The sequence below is a fragment of the Balaenoptera musculus genome, chromosome 18 (assembly GCF_009873245.2).
Source record: "Balaenoptera musculus isolate JJ_BM4_2016_0621 chromosome 18, mBalMus1.pri.v3, whole genome shotgun sequence".
NCBI lineage: Eukaryota > Metazoa > Chordata > Mammalia > Artiodactyla > Balaenopteridae > Balaenoptera > Balaenoptera musculus.
Genome location: NC_045802.1, coordinates 33,505,663 through 33,528,586, shown reverse-complemented (window position 1 = coordinate 33,528,586; position 22,924 = coordinate 33,505,663). Strand labels below are relative to the sequence as shown.

General features: G+C 37.3%; 1 pseudogene; it reads left to right on the top strand.

Moving 5' to 3' along the window:
• Positions 1-7,022: 7,022 nt before the first annotated feature.
• LOC118884042 lies at positions 7,023-8,523 on the top strand (annotated as a pseudogene).
• The last annotated feature ends 14,401 nt before the right edge of the window (positions 8,524-22,924 follow it).

Sequence of the window (22,924 nt, the reverse complement as noted above, 5' to 3'; positions counted from 1 at the left end):
TATAGCAAAGTGCCCCAACACCCCTACTAAGGTGATGTCTGAGAAGACCAAGCAGGAAGATGGAACATTTACCTCTGCTGACCAGTAATGAGCCCCCTCTCTTACACAATATCCCTGGAGACCATGTGAGAGTCTGTAGTTCCACCCCAATCCAGCAATAATTAGGCACTCCTCCTCCTCCCTGTTAGGGCAGTGTCAGAAGAAGTCTAAGGAAGTGTGAGGACTTTCACCATCAACCAGCAGTAACAAGGCCATCTCCACTGTGGTATCAGTGGAGATCGCAGCTGAGCTGAAAGTCCCACTCATCCAGTGAAATGAGGATCCCTCTGACCAGGTGTCAACGGAGCCTGGATGGCCACAGAGGCCACCTCTATCTGGCATTAACAAGGAGGTGCCCTCCTCTTTCCCCAAAAGGACAAGTGTCAGAGAAAGAGAATTAGAATAAAAGGAATAAATAAGATCCAGAGTCTTATAACAAAACACAAAAATATTCAGTTTTCCATTGAAAATTACTCATCATACCAAGAACAAGGAAGATCTTAAAATGAATTTTAAAAGACTATCAATAAATGTCAACGCTGAAATGGCAGAGATGTTAGAACTATCTGACAAAGATTTTAAAGTAGCCATCGAAAAATGCTTCAGTGAATGATTACAAACACTCTTGAAACTTTTGAAAAATAGAAAGTCTCAGCAAAGAACTAGAAGATATAAAAAAGAACCAAATGGAAATTTTAGAACTGCAAAATACAATCACTGAAATAAAGTGGAAAAAACAGCAGAAAAGAGGTGACAGAGTAAAGAATCAATGAACTGGAAGATAGAACAATAAAAAATTACCCAATTTGAACAAACAGAGAGGAAATAAGCTAAAAAAATAAAATGAACAGAGCCTCAGATACCTGGGGGACAATAACAAAAGATCTAACATTTGAGTCATCCAAGTCCTGGAACAGAGAAGAAAATGATGAGATTAAAAAAGTACTCAAAGGAATAATGATTGGAAACTGCCTAAATTTGGCAAGAGACATAAAACTACAGATTGAAGAAGCTGGGTAAAGCCCAAACAGGAAAAACTCTATGAAATCCATGACAAGACACATCATCATTAAAATTCTAAAAGCTAAAGACAAAGACAAAATCCTGAAAGCAGCCAGATAAAATAGCACATTATCAATGAGGGAAAATAATTCAATGACAGTGGATTGCTCATCAGAAATCATGAAGGTCAGAGGAAAGTGGAAATCAAAAAATACAATGAACAGAATGAAAAGGAAAACACAACATAAAAGTTTTATGTGACACTCCTAAAGCGATGCTGAAAGGGAAATTTATAACACTAAAATCTCTGTTAATAAAGAAGAACATTCTCAAATCAGTAATTTAACATCCCACCTCAAGAACCTGGAATAAAGAGAGCAAAATAAATCTGAACCAAGCAGAAGGAAATAAATAATAAAGAACATAAGTTGGTGAAATTCAAAAGAGAAAAACAATAGAGAAAATCAATGGAACAAAGAGCTGGTTCTTTGGAAAGATCAATAACATTGATGAACCTTTATTATGACTGAGACAGAGAAAGACAAATGCTGTGTGATATCACTTATATGTAGAATAACAAACTAGTGAATATAACAAAAAAGAAACAGACTCACAGATATAGAAAACAAATTAGTGGTTACCAGTGGGGAGAGGGTAGGGGGAGGGGAAAGATAGGTGTAAGGGATTAAGAGGTGCAAACTACTATGTATAAAATAAACAAGCTACAAGGATATATTGTACAGCACAGGGAATATAGCTAATGTTTTATGATAACTATAAATGGAGTATAACCTTTAAAAATTGTGAATTACTATGTTGTACACCTGAAACATATAATATTGTAAATCAACTACACCTCAATAAAAAAAAGAGAAAAGAAAAATAAATAAATAAATAAACATTTACCACCCCCACCTTGAAAAATAGTTCACCCTTGAACAACATGGGTTTGAAGTGTGCAGGTCCACTTATGCATGGAATTGTTTCAATTGTAAATACTACAGTACTACACAATACACAACAGGTTGAATATGCTGATGTGGAATCATGGATATGGAGGGCCAACTATAGGTTATACATGGACTTTTGACTGCATGGAGAGTTGGTGCTCCTAACCCCCATGCTGTTCACAGGTCAACTGTACTAAAAACAACTCTACACAAATAAATTTGACAACTTAGAGAAATGGACAGATTCCTCAAAAAACACAGATTACTACAAGTCATCCAATATGAAATAGATAATGTGAATAGCCCTAAAGCTATTAAGGATATTGAATTCATAATTTTTTAAATTACCAAAAAAGAACTCTGATCTTAGATGATTCTACTGGAGAATTCTACCAAATGCTTAAAAAAAAATTATCACCAATTCTACACACAAACTCCTCCAGAAAATAGAATAGCAAAGGATAGCTCCCAATTCATTTTATGAGCTAGTATTACTCTGATACCAAAGCCAGACAAAGACAGTAAAAAACAAGAAAACTGTACAACAGTACAACAATATGCCTCATGAATATAGATGCAAAGTCTTTAACAAAATATTGGCAAATAGAATTCAGCAATATATTTTTTAAAAAAAGAATTATATACCATGAGCAAGTGAGATTTATTCCATGGATGCAAGACAGTTCCAATATTTGAAAACCATTCAATGTAATCAATTTGACATAATCTACTATATTAAAAAAAGAAGAAAAAATAACATGATCAAATCAATCAATGCAGAGCAACCATTCAAAAAACTTCATGAAAAATAAGAATAAGGGGGAATTTACACAACTTGATAAAGAACATCTACAAAAAAACCCTACAGCTAACATTATGCTTAATGATACATGGCAAGGATATCTGCTTTCACCAATGTTATTCAACATAGTGCTGTAATTTCTAGCCAGTTCAATAAGGCAGGGAAAGGAAATAAAAGACATACAGATCAGAAAAGAAGAAATAGAACTGTCCCTATGACAGAAGACACAATTGCCTTTATAGAAAATTTCAAATTCTACCAAAAAATCTCATAGAACAGATAGGTGAATGCAGCAATGTGGTAAGATACAAGATCTACATACAAAACTTGATTTTTTTAAATATACTAGCAATGAACATATGAATACTGAAAAACACAATACTTGTACAATAGCTTTAAAAAATCCTTATGTGTAAATCTAACAAGACATGCATAGGATTTGTATGCTAAAACTACACAATGCTGATATAAGACATTAAGGATTTAAATAAGTCGATAGAAATACAGTGTTCAAAATCAAAAAAAAGAAAAAGAAAAGACCAGGTACATAATAGAAACTATCTTATTAACATCCATGAACAGTAGTTTGACTCCTATAAGATAATTGCATAAAAAAAAGAGGGACTTCCCTTGTGGTCCAGTGGCTAAGACTTCACCTTCCAATGCAGAGGGTGTGGGTTCAATCCCTGGTGGGGAGCTAAGATCCCACATGCCTCGTGGCCAAAAAACCAAAACATAAAACAGAAGCAATATTGTAACAAATTCAATAAAGACTTTAAAAATGGTCCACATCAAAAAAAAATTCTTAAAAAAAAAAAAAAGGACAAGGAATACAGTGTTCATGGATTAGAAGAGTCAACATAGTAAAGATATCAATTTTCTCTAAAGTGATATACAGGTTTGACACAACTCCTATAAAAATTCTAACAAGATTTTTTGTGAGGAGATATATATATGTGTGTATATATGTATATACACACACACATGTATATATCTCCTAAATTTTATATGGAAAGGCAGAGGAACTAGAATAGCTAAAACATTTTTGAAAAAAGAAGAAGAAAGTTGGAGGAATCAGTCTACTCGGTTTCAAGATGTATTACATAGCTACATCAATCAAGACTTTGTGGTATTGATGGAGGCATAGACAAACAGAATAGAGAGCCCAGAAATAGATCCACAAAAATATGTCCTATAGATTTTTGACAAAGGTGCAAACTAACACAATGGGAGACAAAGTCCATTCAACAAATAGTGCTAAGGAAAGTGGACATCATCTGTAGAAAAAAAAAAAAAAGACCCTTGACCTAAGTATCACACCTTGTTCAAAAACATTAACTCAAAAGGTATAACAGACAAATTTAAAGCTATAAAACTTTTAAGGAAAAAACTGAAAAATCTTGGATAACTAAGACTAAGCATAAACTTCTTTGAGTTGATGACAAAATCATGATCCATAAAAGGAAAAATTGATACATTAGGCTTCATCAAGGTTTTTAAATGTTTGCTTTGTGAAAGACCCTGTTAAGAAGATGAAAGGACAAATTACAGCCTGGCAGAAAATATTTTCAAATCACATATTCAACAGAGGGTTAGTATCTAGAATATATAAAGCACTCTCAAAACCAAAGAGCAAAAATCCTATTAGAAAATTGACAAAAGACATGGAGAGACATTTCACCAAAAAGGATATAATGTGGCAAATAAACACATGAAGAGATGTTCAACCTCATCTGCCATTAGGGAAATGCAAATTAAATCACAATTAGATATCACTATATACCTATCAGAATCCCTAAAATAAAGAATAGTGATAACACCAAATGCTGGTGAAGATATGGAGAAACTGAGTCACTCATATATTACTAGTGGGAATGTAAAATGGTACAGTCACTGTGGAAAACAGCTTAGCAGTTTCTTAATAAAGTAAAATAAACATGCAACTACCATATGTTCTCTAGTGGAGAACAGATTAGTGGTTGGCAGACGTTAAGGAGGGGGTGATAGTGGAGGGGAGGAGCAGTGAACCTATACAAAAGCAACATGTAGAATACTTGTGGCAATAGAAGGGTTCAGCATCTTAGTATTTTGATCATGACATTGCATTATAGTTTTTTTTTTAAACATCTTTATTGAAGTATAATTGCTTTACAATGGTGTGTTAGTTTCTGCTTTATAACAAAGTGAATCAGTTATACATAAACATATGTTCCCATATCTCTTCCCTCTTGCATCTCCCTCTCATTTATAAGATGTTACAACGGGGAGAAACTGGATAAAGGGTACACAGAATTTCTCTGCATTTTTTCTTACAATGTGAATTTACATTTATTCTGCATGTGAATAAACTGCATGTGAATTTACAATTATTTCAAAATAAAAAGTTTAATTTAAAAAAAGAAGGTATCAGCTGGGTAGTTTCTCATATAACTTCTCCTGAGAGACTGTCTCTCAGTTATCATTTTAGTTGAACGATTGTAAATACACAGAAGTGTAAACATAAGACACAAAGCTAATTTAAGCTAATACATTTTTGGCATTTATGATTGAAGTAGAAATAGGTCACTAAGTTGAAAATTAATGGACTATATTCAGAATGGTAAATTCTTGCATATTTATCTCAGGTTGAGAATAGCAAATATAGTGTCAGCTTGTGAAATACTATTTGGAATAACTCAAAAAATCTCATGTTCATTTCATATAGTCCTGCAAAAAGCCTGTAGAAAAAAATTCTATCACAGGCATGTGGCCTAGGGTTAGACTAAGAAAGAGTGAAATGACAATTTCCCATTCTCCACATAATGTCATTCTAAAGAAACACAAGGTTATATAAATACTGTATTAATGTGGCAAAAGCAAAGAGAAAACAAACTCTATACATCAAAACAATATAAAAATAAAACAAAAAACAACGACCTATTTCCACAGTATAGCTTTCCCTAAACATAATTCATCCACTCCTGACTGCACTCTTCTTTTTCATTAGCCCAGTTTGACTAGAGGGACTGAGGACCGAGGAGCTCCCGGTGCCCTGTCTGGTGCTGAACTGAGGTCAAGAATCGGCACTCAGGGTCAAGATTAATAGATAGAAAGTCAGGCAGACAGTCTAACTGGTTTCAGTCCCAGGGCCCAAAATGAGAGGCCAAGTCCAGATGTGAGGCAGCAGGTAAGAAACCAGGGGGAGCAGAAATTCCATCCAGAGCAGAAGAAGCCTGGAGAGACTCTCCACGTCATCAGGGCAAAACCGAAGACATGTTTACAGGGTGCCTGCGCTTTCACTACAAGTGAGAGAACTGCTAAAGGTTCAGGTCAGTTCAGACACATTTATGTGACAGCTATTTACTAAGAACCTCCCTGTGTGCTGGGCTTTGTGCTAAGTATTGAGGGAGCAAAGGCCATTAAGTGCTTACCATTCAGTCGAAGAGGGGGATAAGGTAGCAATGACCAGGACCTGTGAAAAGATGGAGTAAGCACTGGGTGAGGTGGGTGCCCCCAAAGAGGCATTTCTGTTGATCTGTGGGTTTGTGATGGTAGAGGGATGGAGAGGGGGGCAGGCCAGAGAAACTGTTCCTGAGATCATACCACCTGAACTGAGTCTTGAAAGGACAAATGTGAAGGAGAGAAGGATTGGGAAAGAAATTTCAGGCAGAGGAAAGGAGAAGGAAGCTATGTGAGACACTGAGGCTTGAAAAACTATGATGCCTCAAGAAATTTCATTTCTGAAGAAATCGACCACGTTGGGGACTTGGGGGACACTAGACAGAGACCCTGATGAGGGTGAGGCACAGAACCGAAAGCAAGGGCATTAAACTGGACAAAGAAAGGTGGATCTTCCAGCCCTACTCTTCATGCAGAATGCCAGCCTCCAGGCTCTTTCGCCCGAGGCAGAGGTTCATTCAAACCTTAACCACGTATGATTCTCTAGGGGATCTTGCTGAAACGCAGACTCTGATGCAGTAGATTTGAGGAGGGGCCTGAGATGCTGCATTTCTAACAGGCTCCTGGGATGATGCTGATTCTGCTAGCCCATAAACCGCACTATGAGCAGCAGGGGTTTAGAGTGCACTAGTCTCCAGAGTGAACATGGAAATGTTCCACTGGAGTGAGGGAAGGAAATGTTAAGACATATCTATAGTCCTTATCAAAACAGTAGGAAATTAGGAGAAGGCTGCGGTGGCGGCGGCTCTGGAGGCCACAGTCGCGGTCCTGGCTTCGGCCCCAGCAGCACCATGGTGCTCGTGCATCAGGAGCTCGTGCTCCGGGCCGCCCTCCTGGCCACGGTCTCGGGCTACTTCATCAGCATCGATGCGCATGCAGAGGAGTGCTTCTTCAAACGGGTCACCTCGGGCACCAAGATGGGCCTCATCTTCGAGGTATCCGAGGGCGGCTTCCTGGACATCAACATGGAGGCTACAGGGCCTGAAAATAAAGGAATTTATAAAGCAGACAGGGAGTCCAGTGGGAAATACACATTTGCTGCTCACATGGATGGAACATATAAGTTTTGTTTTAGCAATAGGGTGTCCACCGTGACTCCAAAGATAGTGATGTACGCCATTGATAATGGGGAGGCCCCCTAAGGACAAGACATGGAAACAGAAGCTCACCAGAACAAGCTAGAAGAAATGATTAATGAGCTGCTCGCAGTGGCAATGACGGCTGTAAAGCATGAACAGGACAACAGGGGAGTTCAGGAGATAATACACAGAGCAATCAATGACAACACAAACAGCAGAGTGGTCCTTTGGTCCTTCTTTGAAGCTCTTGTTCTAGTTGCCATGACATTGGGACAGATCTACTACCTGAAGAGATTTTTTTGCAGTCCAGAGGATTGTTTAAAAAGCCTTTTCCTGGGCTTCCCTGGTGGTGCAGTGGTTGAGAATCTGCCTGCCAATGCAGGGGACACGGGTTCGAGCCTTGGTCTGGGAAGATCCCACATGCCACAGAGCATCTGGGCCCGTGAGCCACGGCTACTGAGCCTGCGCGTCTGGAGCCTGTGCTCTGCAACAAGAGAGGCCACAATAGTGAGAGGCCCGCGCACCGCGATGAAGAGTGGTCCCCAATTGCCGCAACTAGAGAAAGCCCTCGCACAGAAACGAAGACCCAACACAGCCAAAAATAAATAAATAAATAAATAAATATTTAAAAATTTTAAAAAAAGCCTTTTCCTGATGATCCCAAACTCATAATTCGCTGTTCACCAAACATCTTGGTCATAATAACGTCATTAGTTTCTACATTTTTATTTTCTGAACTGTACATTCACAGCTTCTGTTTCTTTGTGATTAACAGATATTGGGGGAAAACACTTTTTTAGGAAAGTTATAGTGAAATTTGACATGTGATTGGCATGATTTCATATTTGAATTCTGCCTTCATTATACAGGTCCTTCCAGAACTCAAGCACTGTAAGTGGAATATAGGTGTATAGTCCTTATTATACCTTCTTTCCTTTTGTTTTCATCATAAAATGCAGTTTGTTCAGGATAGTACTTTACTAAAATGACTGCATTCTTGGGATCCCTTATCCTGCCGTTCAAGTCATTAAAGATTCATTTTGTTGAGTCCTTATGAGAAACAACAATCTGAATCTTGACATTTTCTATCCAGCCTAATGGCAGAGCTCTGTGACTAGAATATGCTACCAGGTTGGTACTTTTACACCTTGTCTATCTTGTTTTTGCTTTAAAGATAACCAACAACCTTTTTCCCCTTATAGTTTTACTTTGAACCCTAGAACTCAATCACCTCCACTTAAAATTGTTGACACAAGCAGCTAATAACCATTTTTTTGATTTCTGCCTAACCTTGTAAGAAGTCTCTATTAAAGCCAATTCTCTGGGTGTTTCAGTGAACGATAGTTCTTTTTCTTTCTATGCTGGCACATCCACTTTCTCTACTCTTGGCACATAGGAGGTATGCATTCAAGTAACTGGAAAAATCTGGATTTCTGATGCCAAAGGGTTAAAAGCCTCTTGGATTTCTTTGCAGTGATATACAGCCACTGTTTTATTTTTGATCAGTGGCATTTTGGCCACTGTTTAATTAGAGTACTGAACATTACTGTCAGTATTAGGGGTTTTGTTTTTGTTTTTCTTGGGTCTTTCTTTTATGGCACATGTGAATTTTGTTTTGTATAAAATAAAATGACTTTCTCTTGGTATCTGATGATGGGTTTAAAATTAAAGGAGCATCTGGTTTTGGTGTGGATTTGGTTTGGTGTGGATTTGGTTTGGTGTGGATCCAGGATTATGTTGTAACTGACTTATGTTAGTTACTCGTACATTTTTTTTTTTATCTTTGCAAGGGGAAAACTACAAGTAACGAGTTTTATATAACTAATTTAAACTTATTAAAAGTTTTTATGTTCAGGATAAGCAATTTTTCAACCTTGGGTGAAAATACTTGCAACAGTTTAAGGTGACTGTGTTTTACCTTAGGACAACTGTTGCATGCCAATTTGTGTGCATGTGTGTGTGAAAACACTTCAAAACTGAGTTAAAAGATGTAAATTTAAAATTGGTTGTGTATCTAATCTGCCCGAGGTTCAGTAAATAAACAATTATTTTTAAAAACAAAAAACAACAAGAACAAAAGTAGGAAATTAAATGTTGTACAGTAATATACAGATCAAATCTGGTACCTTCACTCACTCTGTGTGCTGGACAATGGCATGTGTAATATGTAAGAAATCCTGTGGTGGGGTGGACATTCTGTAACTTGGAGGAATTGACAATGGCACCTTTTCTCCTATGTCAAATTTCAACTTATAGTCACATACTGCACTTGTATTACTCAGTGGATTTCTGGATTATATTACCTAATGTTAACTGAGCTTCATAAAATGGACAAGTGGCCTAAAAGGATTCCTACACACAAACTACTGATCAAGAATTACACTAGGAATATAAATACAGGTGAACAATCAAGTGGCAGTGATAATGTTTCTACTATTCCTGGAATGAGGTCTTGGTAGCTACACAGTAACATCAAAATAATGATTCCAAGATCTGACTCCAAGTTTGTTAAAAATAAATCTAAATTATGAATAAGACTATTTGCACTATGTGTTTACATGTACAAGTATTAACAATTAACCCCACTATGACTGTATCTTGTTCCTTGGGATATTAGTGAAGCCATCATGATTAGCAGGACTTTTCAAAACAAAGCATTTCCATGGAGCAAACCTGTACTATTTTTCAGCTACATTTAAAGACATGCAACTCTCAATCTGGGACAAAATTTTATTAAATTTGATGTTACATTTTTAGAAACCACTTTTGCATTTTCTTACATAATAGCAGAGACAAAAAGCCATGCACTGGGGAGTGACTTAGTCTTTCTGGTGTATTTTACCACCAAAAATGTACATGAAAAACAGTATGGTAACCAACACATAGAATACCAACAGTGACTCAAGGACTCCCCATCCTCTAGGTGCCAGGGTCATCTCCATTCAGCTAAAAGTTGAGAATAGTACACAGGATATTTTTGATGGGCCTAAAAATTGGCTTACATCACTTTTGCTCAGTTTCCATTGACCTGAACTCAAAACTTGACTGCAACTAACTGCAAGAGAGACTGGGAAGTATTGTCTACCAAAATTTTTAAAAGAGCTGTATTTGAAGCCAGTGTCTCTGGTGAGTAAGTAAAGCTGAGAAGAAGTGGGCCAAAGAACTATTGTATATCATTATACTTGATGGTTAAACTGTGTGCATGTTGGCTTTTTGAAAATTATGTCAAAAAATAAATTAAAAACAATAATAAAAGTATAAAATAAATGGGCATCCAGTCAGACATTTAGGACTAGCAGCCAATCTGATTTGTGTATGTGATTTTCTTTTTCAGAGTTTTGTTTTGTTTTTGAGGATATAGCAGTGTCTAGCCCTATTTTAAAAATGTACATAAAGAAACAAACAGGGAAAAAATGCTTAAGGTCAGCTAGCATCTTATTCAAAATACATATAAATGACTTTTTACCAGATTCCTACAAAACTAATGACACATTAATAGATATTAGGGTGTATTATGAAGACTAAACATCAAAATCTATGAATCTAGATGGATTTACTTTCTTTTAAAATTAGTCTATAAACTAGTATATAAAATATACATTTCTGAATTCTTAATTGGTATCTAATAATATTCTCTAGAATTTAGGGAATTAATCTAATTAATTTTGCTAGGCCGACAACAAAATCACAGAAAACAACTCAAGAAATGCAGACCATATAACAGATGACTGTTCTTATTATCTCTGGATATAATAGTCCCAGGGAAGATAAAACATTCATCATACTGTTGTAAAATGAATGAAAGCTGCAAATTAAAATTCCAAATCCTGATAACATAACTGTACAAGAGGGAAAAAAGTGAAATTTACAAGGAACAATTAGAAAAATTATAAATACTTAGGTTTTCTAAAATTATTTTGTAATGTATTTGATTGCTGAGCTATTAAGATTTTTCTCTCATAAAATTACAATAAATTCTAGGCAGTCTGAAAATCCTATCAGCAGGAAGCATGTGTCTTTTTTTTAATGCAATGTGGCTTTAAAATGAGCAATTCCCAATTATTAACCTTAAAGCATCCCAACAGACAGAAATAGAGATAAATGCTTTGTTTTTCTAGAACCTCACACCATGCATTTTCATCCTCTCCTCCTTCCTTCATAGGAAGCAATTAAATCTTTGCATAGAAGATTTACAAGACTTTAGAAAAACAAAATCATTCGAACAAAACAATGTGGTCATTTGAAAAGCATATCAGGGTAGGTAATAACAACTGAATTTTCAGTTATTAAGGCAATAAATTTTTTAATCAATTTGGGAAGTATAAGTATCTGAAATCTTTACTTGGCATTAAATGATTTTTCTCTCCTAAGACAATCATTCTGAGACTGACCTCTTAAGGTTTCTCCAAGACCTAACTCAATTATTTTTTTTTTCCTCAGACTTTCTAAAGAAATAATGTACTTTTGAAAATCAGTATGGAACAGAGTAGTAGTTACCAGAGGGGGAAGGGTGTGGAGGGAGGGCAAAATGAGTAAAGGAGGTCAACTGTATGGTGATGGATGAATACTAAACTTTTGGTGGTGAGCATGCCAATGTAGTGTATACAGAAGTCAAAGTATAATGTGGTACACATGAAACATGTAATGTTATAAACCAGTGTCACCTCAACATACTCATTATGGTATTTGTTTTATTTTGTATAATTCTTTTTTTTCTTTTTTTTTTTGGCTGTGCCTTGTGGCATGTGGGGATCTTAGTTCCCCAGCCAGGGGTTAAACTCATGCCCCTTGCAGTGGAAGTGTGGAGTCTCAACTACTGGACTTCCAGGGAAGTCCCTATTTTGTGTAATTTTTATAGAAGTTAGCTATCATATAAGTCTTAGGATATTTATAAAAACACTTCTCCTTTTTAACCTGATGCAACGTTTAGAGTTGCTAGAAGCAAGAGCACCATCATTTATTGCTCTAAGTAGAGTTAAGGTTAATACATGATGATGTTTGGCAGGTCATAGTTGATGATGTTATGGTGAGATGGTCCCAAAAACAAAGGAATGAAGCAAGGTACTTCAAAGGCCCAGTTTTAAAGTAAGTATACTTGAGGTTGCAGACAGGAGCTCAAAAGCCAAGATTGGAATTTGTTTCAAGTCTCCTGGGAAACTCTTTCAGCTAAAGAGAGTGCAAACACACACACACACACACACACAAATCTTTCAGCTGTTGAACAGCTGAGTGCTGATGAATGTACACCTGAAGGGCTCACACCAGCAGATTTGCTGGTTATGGTCCTGTTTGGGGGAGTCAGCACAATACTATGTACTTACGACCCGACAGAGTCTAAGGACGGGCCATAGCCCAAAGATATGGACAACAAAAGACACAGTTCAGAAACACACGACTATGAGTCAAGACCAATTCAAAAATGCCCCAAAATATTTTCAAAGGGATAGAACCATTTATTTCATGGTTACTTTTAAGAAATAAATAAAAATCCTGAAAATACTGCCTCTATCTTTGGCCTGACCTGTATTGGTCTAATTTGTGGTTGTTGTTTTTTTAAATTTATTCATTTATTTATTTTTGGCTGCATTGGGTCTTCGTTGCTGCGTGTGGGCTTTCTCTAGTTGCAGCAAGTGGGAACTACTCTTTGTTGTGGTGCACGGGCTTCTCATTGTAGTGGCTTCTCTTGTTGTGGAGCACAGGCTCTAGGCACACAGGCTTCAGTAGTTGCAGCATGCAGGCTCAGTAGTTGTGGCTCATGGGTTCTAGAGTGCAGGCTCAGTAGTTGTGGCACACGGGCTTAGTTGCTCCACGGCATGTGGGATCACCCCGGACCAGAGCTCGAACCCGTGTCCTCTGCATTGGCAGGCAGATTCTTAACTCCTGCACCACCAGGGAAGTCCCGTCTGATTTGTTTTTATCCACTCAAGCTCATATTTTGAAATCCAAACCTCCAAAGGTGATAGTACTAGGAGGTAGTCCCTTTGGGAGGTGCTTAAGTCATTAGCTGGAGCCCTCATAAATGGGATTAAAGCTCTTATAAAAGAAACACCACAGAGTCCCTAGTCCCCTTCCACCACATCAGGACACAACGAGAAGGCACTGGCCATGACCAGGAAGAGGGCCTTCACAAGAACGTGACCAAGCAGGTGCCTCTAGAACTGTGAGATATAAATTTCTGTTGTTTATTAGCCACCCAGTCTGTGGTTCTTTGTTATAGCAGCCCAAACAAAGACAAACCCCTTATACCTCTTACTAGGATTATTGATGCAGCCCCTTATCTCCTTCAGTCTCTTCCATGACTTCTCAAATTTGAGTGTGAGCTCTTGCCAAGCTAGTCTTCCTAAAAATATATTTTCCCTGTTTCCTTATCTTTTCACAACATCTGTACCTCAGTGTGGTTGACCCATGTGGAAAACTGTTTACAAAAACGGCCACTCCTTGTGGTCCACACCCTTTGCCCAGTGATTTTGTAGCTCTTCCTATTAAGAGGAGTGTAATTCCCCACCACTTTAGTCTGGCTTTGTGATTTGCATTGACCAACAGAACGTGGCAAAAATGATAGTGTGTCAGGTGTGAGTCTGGGCCTTGGCATACTTCTGCTCTTCTCTTCTCCCCTGTACCCCTACCAGGTGAGGAGGAGCACAGACTAGCCAGCCAGAGTATGAGAGACCACCATGTGGAGACCAGCCATAGCCCTTCAGCCAACAGCTAGCAAGCCTAACATGTAAGTGAGTTTTTCTAGACTAGTCAGGCTCTAGCTGACCTCTTAGCTGACTACAAGCCTAAGTGAGATCCACTAGGCCTGGCCCAGATCAGTAGAACAATAGGCAACAGCAAATGGTCTTTAAGTTGGGAGGTGATTTGTTACATAAGCAACAATGGATGAATGTAGCCCCCACACATCCATGCTTATTTCCACCTCTTTGATTCTATCCTCACATTGTTCTTCCTAGAATGCCTCCTTCCCTCTCCTCCACCTTCATCTGTCCAAACACTTCTAAGACCCAAGTCAAGTGCTATCTCGCAAAGCCTTCTCTGACTACTTCAATCTATACACATATCTCCCTTCAGTTTAGTAAAAAAAAAAATTTTTTTCTCTGTAACATTTCATGTATCCCATATTCAATTATACAGACCCTGAGTTACCCCAGTCCCTAACACAGAGCTAGCTCATATTGAATGCTTAATAAAAATTCACTAGCTGAAAGCAAACAGATCTGATAGTCTTTCCACCCATCCAACCTGTGGCCTGGTCTAGGCATCAATACAATTCCCTCAACTGACTGTGTCTTGGAACTGATTAACAGGTGCAAAACTTTCCCTGTTGAAGCTCTTTATAAAGAGAATTGATGGCTATATAACTACAGTTTACTTAAACCATCAATTTCCTTTAAATAAAAGAACTGTGTTTTCATATATATGTATATAAAAGCTTAAGGGAATTCCTCCTTTATTAGGGCTATCAGTTTCTGTTTCTGCTTATTAAGGATGCACTTCATATTCACTTTACTTGACACTACAGGAAATTGTGCATGTCTCAGGCTACATAATTCTGAGCTTACTTCTGAAATGCTTTGTCTATTATTTCAAACTGTCACAAGGACAGTTGACTCTTAACATGTGTCAGGTAAAATAAGAAATATGTATATACATACTAATTTAAATTCCATAATAAGTTCCTATATTCAGTATTATCCATCACCAACTCATGTTGTAACATCACTTTTTTTTCAGAATGTATGATACTTACACAAGATACTGCAAAAGTTACAACATTGGAGTTTTAGTGCAATAAACAATTATAGCATATTTACCACTTTGGATTCATTCGTTACCTCAATACAATTCCAACAGTGAGACTGAGTAATTTAACTATTTAAAAACTAATTTCTTTCAGTGTAGTTTTCTTTTACTGGCTTTTTCTTAGAAATCAAGAAATGCATGCTCATTTCTTTTTTTTTTTTAATAAATTTATTTATTTTATTTATTTATTTTTGGCTGCGTTGGGTCTTCATTGCTGTGTATGGGCTTTCTCTAGTTGTGGTGAGTGGGGTCTACTCTTCGTTGCAGTGCACCAGCTTCTCGTTGCAGTGACTTCTCTTGTTGTAGAGCACAGGCTCTAGATGCATGGGTTTCAGTAGTTGTGGCACGTGGGCTCAGTAGTTGTGGCACACGGGCTTAGTTTCTCTGTGGCATGTGGGATCTTCCCAGACCAAGGCTCAAGCCTGTGTCATCTGCATTGACAGGTGGAGTCTTAACCCCTGCACCATGAGAGAAGCCCAAGAAGTGCATGCTCATTTCTAAAAAACTTGTCTCAGCTCAAAACTCTTATGATAAGATTAGTGTTAAATAATGATATCACTGATTATTATATAAAGGCCCCTCAAGAAGTCAATCTAAGCCAATTTACAGTTTACAACTTGGCTCATGCAGAAATAGTCATCTGTTAGAAGTAGTACTAGTTAGAAGGAGTAAGAGCAGCTCTTTCTAATTTGTGGCAACAATTTACTGAGTATTTACTATGCATCAGGTACATGGAAAGAACTTTAGCTTTATAATCTGATACAATTCTCACAATAATCCCACAAATAATATTAGTCTCATTTTCGCCAATAAGGAAACTGAGGTTCTGAGAAGTTAAGTCGCTTACCCATAATCACATGGATAATGAACCATGTTTTTAATATTGCATTCCTCCAAAGTTGCTCTTGTTTTCCAGAAGTCCAGAACTATCTTTAAGATTCCTCTTGAGATCACTGTGATGGCAAGTCTTCTTCCTGTTTTCATACCGTATCCCCTTTATCCAGGTAACTGCTGCCTTCTGTGCACAACCAGCCCATGAGAGTGGGTGTGCTGCACATGTAGTTTCTTTACATATATAATTTTAATTCTTATGTCTTGATATGAGTCTTCTAAACTCAGTGCTAAATTATTAGAAACTTGAGTATTAAATTTTGAAAAACACTTATGTTTTAAAAGAAGGTATTCAAAGAGGAATTGCTTATCCAAAGGAAGCAGTTGCTAGTAGTAGAAATTTAGGCAGCTGTGAAGATGTAGGAATAGGTCAGTGGTTCTCAGTCTTGGCAGCACATTAGATCACCTGTAGAGATTTTTTTTAAAATCTTTATCCAGTAATCCCCAGAGGTCTGATTCAATTGTTTTGTATGGTAGATTACTAGGTAGCAGTCTGTTTTATAAAAGCTTCAAAGGTAATGATAATGGTGAACCAGGGCAGAAAACCAATAGTTCGCATAAAGAGATCACAAAATACCTACATATCTAAAAATTTGGATTTGGCCTTGGTTTTCCTCAAATGGTGTGTCAGTCTGTGGCACTCAGCTTGCTCTCCCAATGAAACACAGATTTTTTACCAACATGTGGGTAGGTGCACTTCAAGATTTAAAAAAAACTTTTTCTATAGTGCTAGAAAAAATCATGGGGAGAAATGTTTGTAATGCTGAAGTGTGAAATATCTGAGTTAGACATAAATCCCAGAAGCCAAGACAAAAAATTGATAAAGCTATAATACAAGCAATTATTTTTGCATAGGCAAAATAACCATAAATAAAGTCAAAAGAAAAACCTCAAACTAAGATAAGGTATTTGCCACATGTTGACAAATTGATAATTTCTCAAAATATAAAGAGCTTGAAAGAGCTGAGAGGGCTGTGAGCAACAACACCCCAACAGCAATGAGCACACTTGGAAACCAAATCTTGGTTTCTAAATACCATCCTCCATTAAAAGGAACTAGGCTCCTTAGAGAAATGGCTGATTCCAGCACTAGAGCAGCAAAAGGATGAGGTAAGCCTGGAACATTTTTGGGCCAGAAAGTAAGGAAATGTTAAAAGAACATTGATGAGATGTCAAAAGGACAGAGGAACCAGCTTCAAGAAGATCTCACTGGCTAAATCTGGGACAATCTGAGTATCAAAATAAATACAGTAACGTATTATAATCCATTTAATAAAATAGGAGTCCGCAAGTCCATGCTGAAATGAATGAATGAATGAATAAATAAATAAATAAATAAATAAATAAATAAATAAATAGAAACTTAGATGAGGAACAGGATATTTTTGTAATCTTAAATTATCTCCCCACAAAATACTTATTAATTAAAAAGGGAACCTGTAACTTTACAGACACCACTGTAATCAAATGATCTAAGTTAACATCTTCAGTAATGAGATAAATCAAAATCACATTCCATCTGATAGAATGCAAGGAGAACACACCTCAGTTCTGTGGTATTCCTGCCAAAGATGTGTAACATCAATCTTATCATGGGGAAACAAAATGAAGGGGATTCTGTTAAAAAAAAATAAAAAAAACAACAACAACAAAAAAAACCCACAAAAATCTACTGGATTGTAATCTTCATAAGTGTCAGGATCATGAAAGTCAAGAAAAGACTGAGAAACTGTTCTAAACTAAAGGAAACCATGGATACATAACAACTAAATGCCACACTTCATTTCATACCAGATCCTTTTTCTATCAAGGACATCATTGGGACAGTTGGCAAAACTTGAACAGGGTCTGAGGAAGTAAAATATCAGTTTTGATCTCCTGACTTGGGTACTTGTTATATAACCCCTAAAGTATTTTGGGGATTTTAGGATATCAGGTCAGCAACTTAAGCTCAATGGTTCAGAAAAAAATCTTTGTACTGTATTTGCAATTTTTCTGTAAGTTTGAAATTGTTTCCAAAAAAATCCAGTGCACTGGGATTTATTAGGAAAGCTCAACGAGGTAGAGATGTGAATCTACATATTTTCCCCCAAGAAAAGCAGGAATAATAACAACTCTCTAGATACTAGTTATGGCTAAACTATAGAGAATTTTCTGGTATCAAAAATCCTACCTTGAGGTTCCACCAGTGATCTTACCTTGCCTTCTAACATTTAGGACTGCTGGGAGTAGAGGGATTTCTTGTAAAGGAAATGACTTTTATGTCCTTCTCAAAATTCAGTGGAAGAAGGAAGGAATCTATAAAGAGAAATATATATAAATAAATAAAGCCCCAAAGTTCCATAGTCTGAACATTTATGTAACTGTGGTTTTTAAAAAATGTTTTTTTGAGTACAGACACTTATGAAGTTTCAACAAATATTTCACGAGTACAATTTTTTTTTTCAGAAGTACACTAAGATTTTTTAGAAGGCTACCTCTTATCAGAGATAAGAAAAACATACTGTTCATTGAATTAGACCTTAAAGAGACCTCTGGATCTCATCTGACCCAAATACCTCCTGCTGGATTATAACCCCCATCCCTTTGCTCTGTCCTGGTAAGAGAACAGATAGAAGTCATCCTTTGATCCTGTGAGCTCTGGGGTCTGCAGACAGAGAGCCTGCCCCCTGTGCAGACCTGTGCAGGCTGCAACCATGCCTTATTCCCCACGGATCTCCTCCAGCCAACGTCGATATTGATGTTTCATGGTTCACAAGCTCCACGGGCAGCAACCTCTTCAGGACAGCAATGCTTACCTCCCAGCTGGTGTTGTTAATCTTCTTGAACTGTGTGGCTTGTGGACCAAGCTAAATGCAAAAGGGCAGAAACTGCCTTTCATTAGACTCTGAGGATATCTATGGGACACAAAATGGTCATATTTCACCCCTTTCCAGAGTGTAATCATCTTTCAAACAAGATTGTTTCTTAAAGTTACCTGTCCAGCTTCTCTTCCCAGACTTCACATACCCTGCAAAGAGGACATGCATTCAATCTCATGCTCCTCCTTCCTTACCTATCCTTCTGTAAGATGTATCAACCAGTCACCCATCAAGTGGACTGACTGAATTACCCCTACATTTTTTCTGTCACCTGATAGGAGATGAGGGCCCAATGTGGAGAGTGCCACAGGAGAGGGAAGCCAAAGACAGAGATAATGCTAAAAATAGAGAAATAACTGGGGAAATCTGTCCCTGGGAAATCTGAATTCAAATGTTTTATACCTGAAATAAACCACAGGAAATCAATGAACCTTCATAAAACCACAGAGTGGGAAAAGACTTTATAGTCCCTTGTTCTGGCTGAATCCTGTTCACCATGGATATTTACAGTTCTTGAGCTATAATGAACATTCTTCGTTAGCAAAAGCTTTTTTCTTTCCTCTTTAGATCCAGAAGAAGCAAGTTTGTGTAGTGTGGCCTGGTCCCTATAATTTATTAAGTCCTTAACTTATGCCTGGATAAGGATGTATAGATTCTATATTTCCTAAGCCTCTCAACCTCCTTATGAATTAGGAGCTACTATTTTCCCCTCTTTCTCAGATGAGAAAATTGATTCTTAGAAAGGTGAAGTGATTTATCCAGGGCCACACAGCCTGAGTGGCAAGACCAGGATTTGAAGCCAGAACTGTCTGATTCTGACAAGTTATTTTAGTAATCTCATTTTGAAAAGTAATTGTACTATATGATATGTATAGAAGAATATATGTGACATATTTATAATATTCTGGTTATTTATTGCAAACCATGTGGCTTAAAACAGCAATTTATTACTATGGCTCACAATTCTGTGCATTGATTCAGCTCAGCAGGGCAGTTCCCACTTGGGGTTCTGTATGTAGTTGCAGTCAGGTGGTGCCTGGGGCTGGTGTCATCTGCAAGCTTACCTGTGCTGGACACCCATGATGATTTCTTCACTCATATATCTGGTGCCTCAGCTGGGACAGCTGGTCAGACATCACCCTGTCTCTATGCAGCCTCTCCTGTAGCTAACTTGGGCTTCCTCACAATATAATGGTCTTGGGGTAGTTGGACTTCCTACATGGTGGCTTGCTTTCCCAGTGTGTGTGCTCTAAGAGTCCAAGAAGGCAGACACAAAGTTTCTGATGACTTAGGCTTATAAGTCACATAATGTCACTTCTGCTGCATCCTCTTGATTACAACCCCAGGTTCAATGTGGGAGGGGATTATACAAGAGCATGAATATTGGGAAGCATGGTGCATTGGAGGTTCATCTTTGGAGACTAGTTACCAAATATAAGTCATAATGCATAATCAAAACACCAATAGCCATCAAGCCACCCTTCAAATAAAGAAGCAAAACATTACTAACACCATTGAAGCTATTGTTTGTTTCCACCTGATGCATCCTTGCGCTCTGCAAGTGGTAAATACTATCCTAAATTGTGTGTTTTTATTCTCTTGCTTGTTAAAAACAAAACAAAACAAAAAAGCAGTGTGTGTATACAAACTGTTTAATAGTGCTCATTTTAAAACTATGTGAATGGTATCATATAATGTGTAGTCTTCAGTTACTTGCTTTTTTAGTCTCAGAACTCTATCTGTAAGTTTCACCTATTCTGTTGAATGTAGACAATACTCACTCATTTCTACTGTTGTAGAATATTCTGTTTTTTGAAAGATATCACAATTCATCCATTCTCTTGTTAGTGGATATCTGGGTTGTTCCTGTTTTTTGCTACCACACACATCACAGCTATGAACATTCTTGTGCTTGTCTCCTGAGGTACATATATTGGATGTTTTCTCAGACACATACCCAGGAAGGGATACTGGGTCATGGATCACTGGAAAGATAGTCTTTCAATCAGTTTCCCTGTCCCCAGACTCATGCCCCTCTAGTCCATTCTCTACACACATGGTACAGTGATCTTTCTAAAATACAAATCCGGTGTTATTCCCTTATTTCAGGACCTTCAGTGGATGCCACTGACGATACCAGTTATTCTCAAATTTTGTGTATGTTGGTCGCAAACTTTGTGTATGTTGTCAAAAACATTAGTGTCCTGGTCCTGCCACTGAAGATTCTGATGCCATTACTAAAGGGAGACGTGTGTGTTTTAACAAGCTCCCCATATAATTCTGTTGCATATCAAAATTTGAGACTCACTGGATATATGATAAAGTCCCAACTCTTTACTATAATGTTAAAACCACTCCACAATTTATTTCCTGCCTATGACTCCAGATTTATCTTTACCCCACCTTGTCAAACTCTCTCAAAGCCAGCCAGACCAAAGGGCTTAAAGTTTCTGAAATGTCTCCTCTTGCCCCAATCCCCATCCCATCTATTTCATATTGTTGCATCTGTATTTCTACAGTGTGATTATTTTTACAGTCTCTCTTTACTAAGGTGAAAGAACTTGGAAATCAAGGAATCTTTCCTATTGCCAAAATATCTCCAACATTGTGTATAGTATCTGGGTGCTTAAGGAATATTTGTCAAATTCATTGATTTTCTCAAGGTCACAAAACCAGTTAATGGTGCATCTGGAACAAGAACCTAGAGGTCTTCATTTCTAGTCCAACGATATTTCTACACCATGTAGTCGATCTTAATGACCAAACTGCACATTATCATAGTGTTCCTGGTATCTGGACTAAAAGAATGGTGACCTTCATCCCCATTCTTAAGAAAGGGCTGCATATTCACTCCTGAAGGAGTATATTGAAAAGAGTATGGGAACCTATGTAAATCCTCAGACCTCAGTTTCTTCCCCATAGACTAAATTATGATTCTCCAAATCATAGGAAAGTTTGGTTCTATTAGCTTTGGTAAATATTTTACTTTTGAAAATTTATCAGTGCTTTTAAGGTTGCCTTTAGAAAGGTCCTGTCTGCTTATTTTATCACCTTATACATTTTTCTGTATTATTTATAGTTGTTTCCATTGTTTTAATAAAAACCTAAGCAGACATGTAGGACCTATACAAAACTGCTCATATATAATAATGCATTTTGGAGAGATGCTTTTTGGAGATTCCCCGTAGAGCAGAATGTGAATGGAGTTGTTGATGTTGTTGTTGTGTTGTTATTGATTTGGCTTCTAGCTTTAGGATTCTCTCCAAATGCTTTCTTAGTCAGACTTCTCGGTTCTTCTATAATTTAGTGTTTTCATGTTTCTGAATTGCTGCTTTGTAGAAAAGCCATGCTGTATGCAACTTCAAAAAATATATAAACAACAAAAAAATTTTTCTGAAAAATCAGTTAAGGTGATTTACTGGTTAAATGAAGTTAATTCCACGCTGAAATAAGCCAAGATATTTCCCTTTATCGACAGATCCTATTTTACTAATATGAATTCTTGCCCTGACAGTGAGCCACAGAAGACGATTGAGACAAGAATAATTAATTAAAAGATATATTTCACGAAGCAGATGACATTGACAGAGTAAGAAATGAACAAAGCAGAATTCACAATCTGAAGATGAGGCACTAAAAAAAATTCAGTCCCTTCAAGTGGTATAGGTATTTTCTTCTGATGCACAAAAATGCAGAAGGCAATTCAACCCTTCAGAGGTCTGTTTTTCATCAGCTTTGATCTTAAAATTGAGACAAGTGTTTGGAGTACTGTCGCTGATAAGGAGCAAAGTGAGGGCTGGAAGCACACTCGAACAGAATGTGGTTACTCACACCCGGAACGATTAAACACTCACGCATTTATTTAAAAGCGAATTCCACAAGTCACACAGTTTCAGAAATCATTACTGAGAAAAAGAACACCACACACAGTACTTTCATAAGAGCAAAAACTGTCATGACCACAGAATACCAAAGCATAAGCTCTGCACATATTCCCAGTTTCAGCTTTAGTTTTTCTTATTTGTTTCTAGACTCTGTTTTCTCTGCCACCGACAGTGT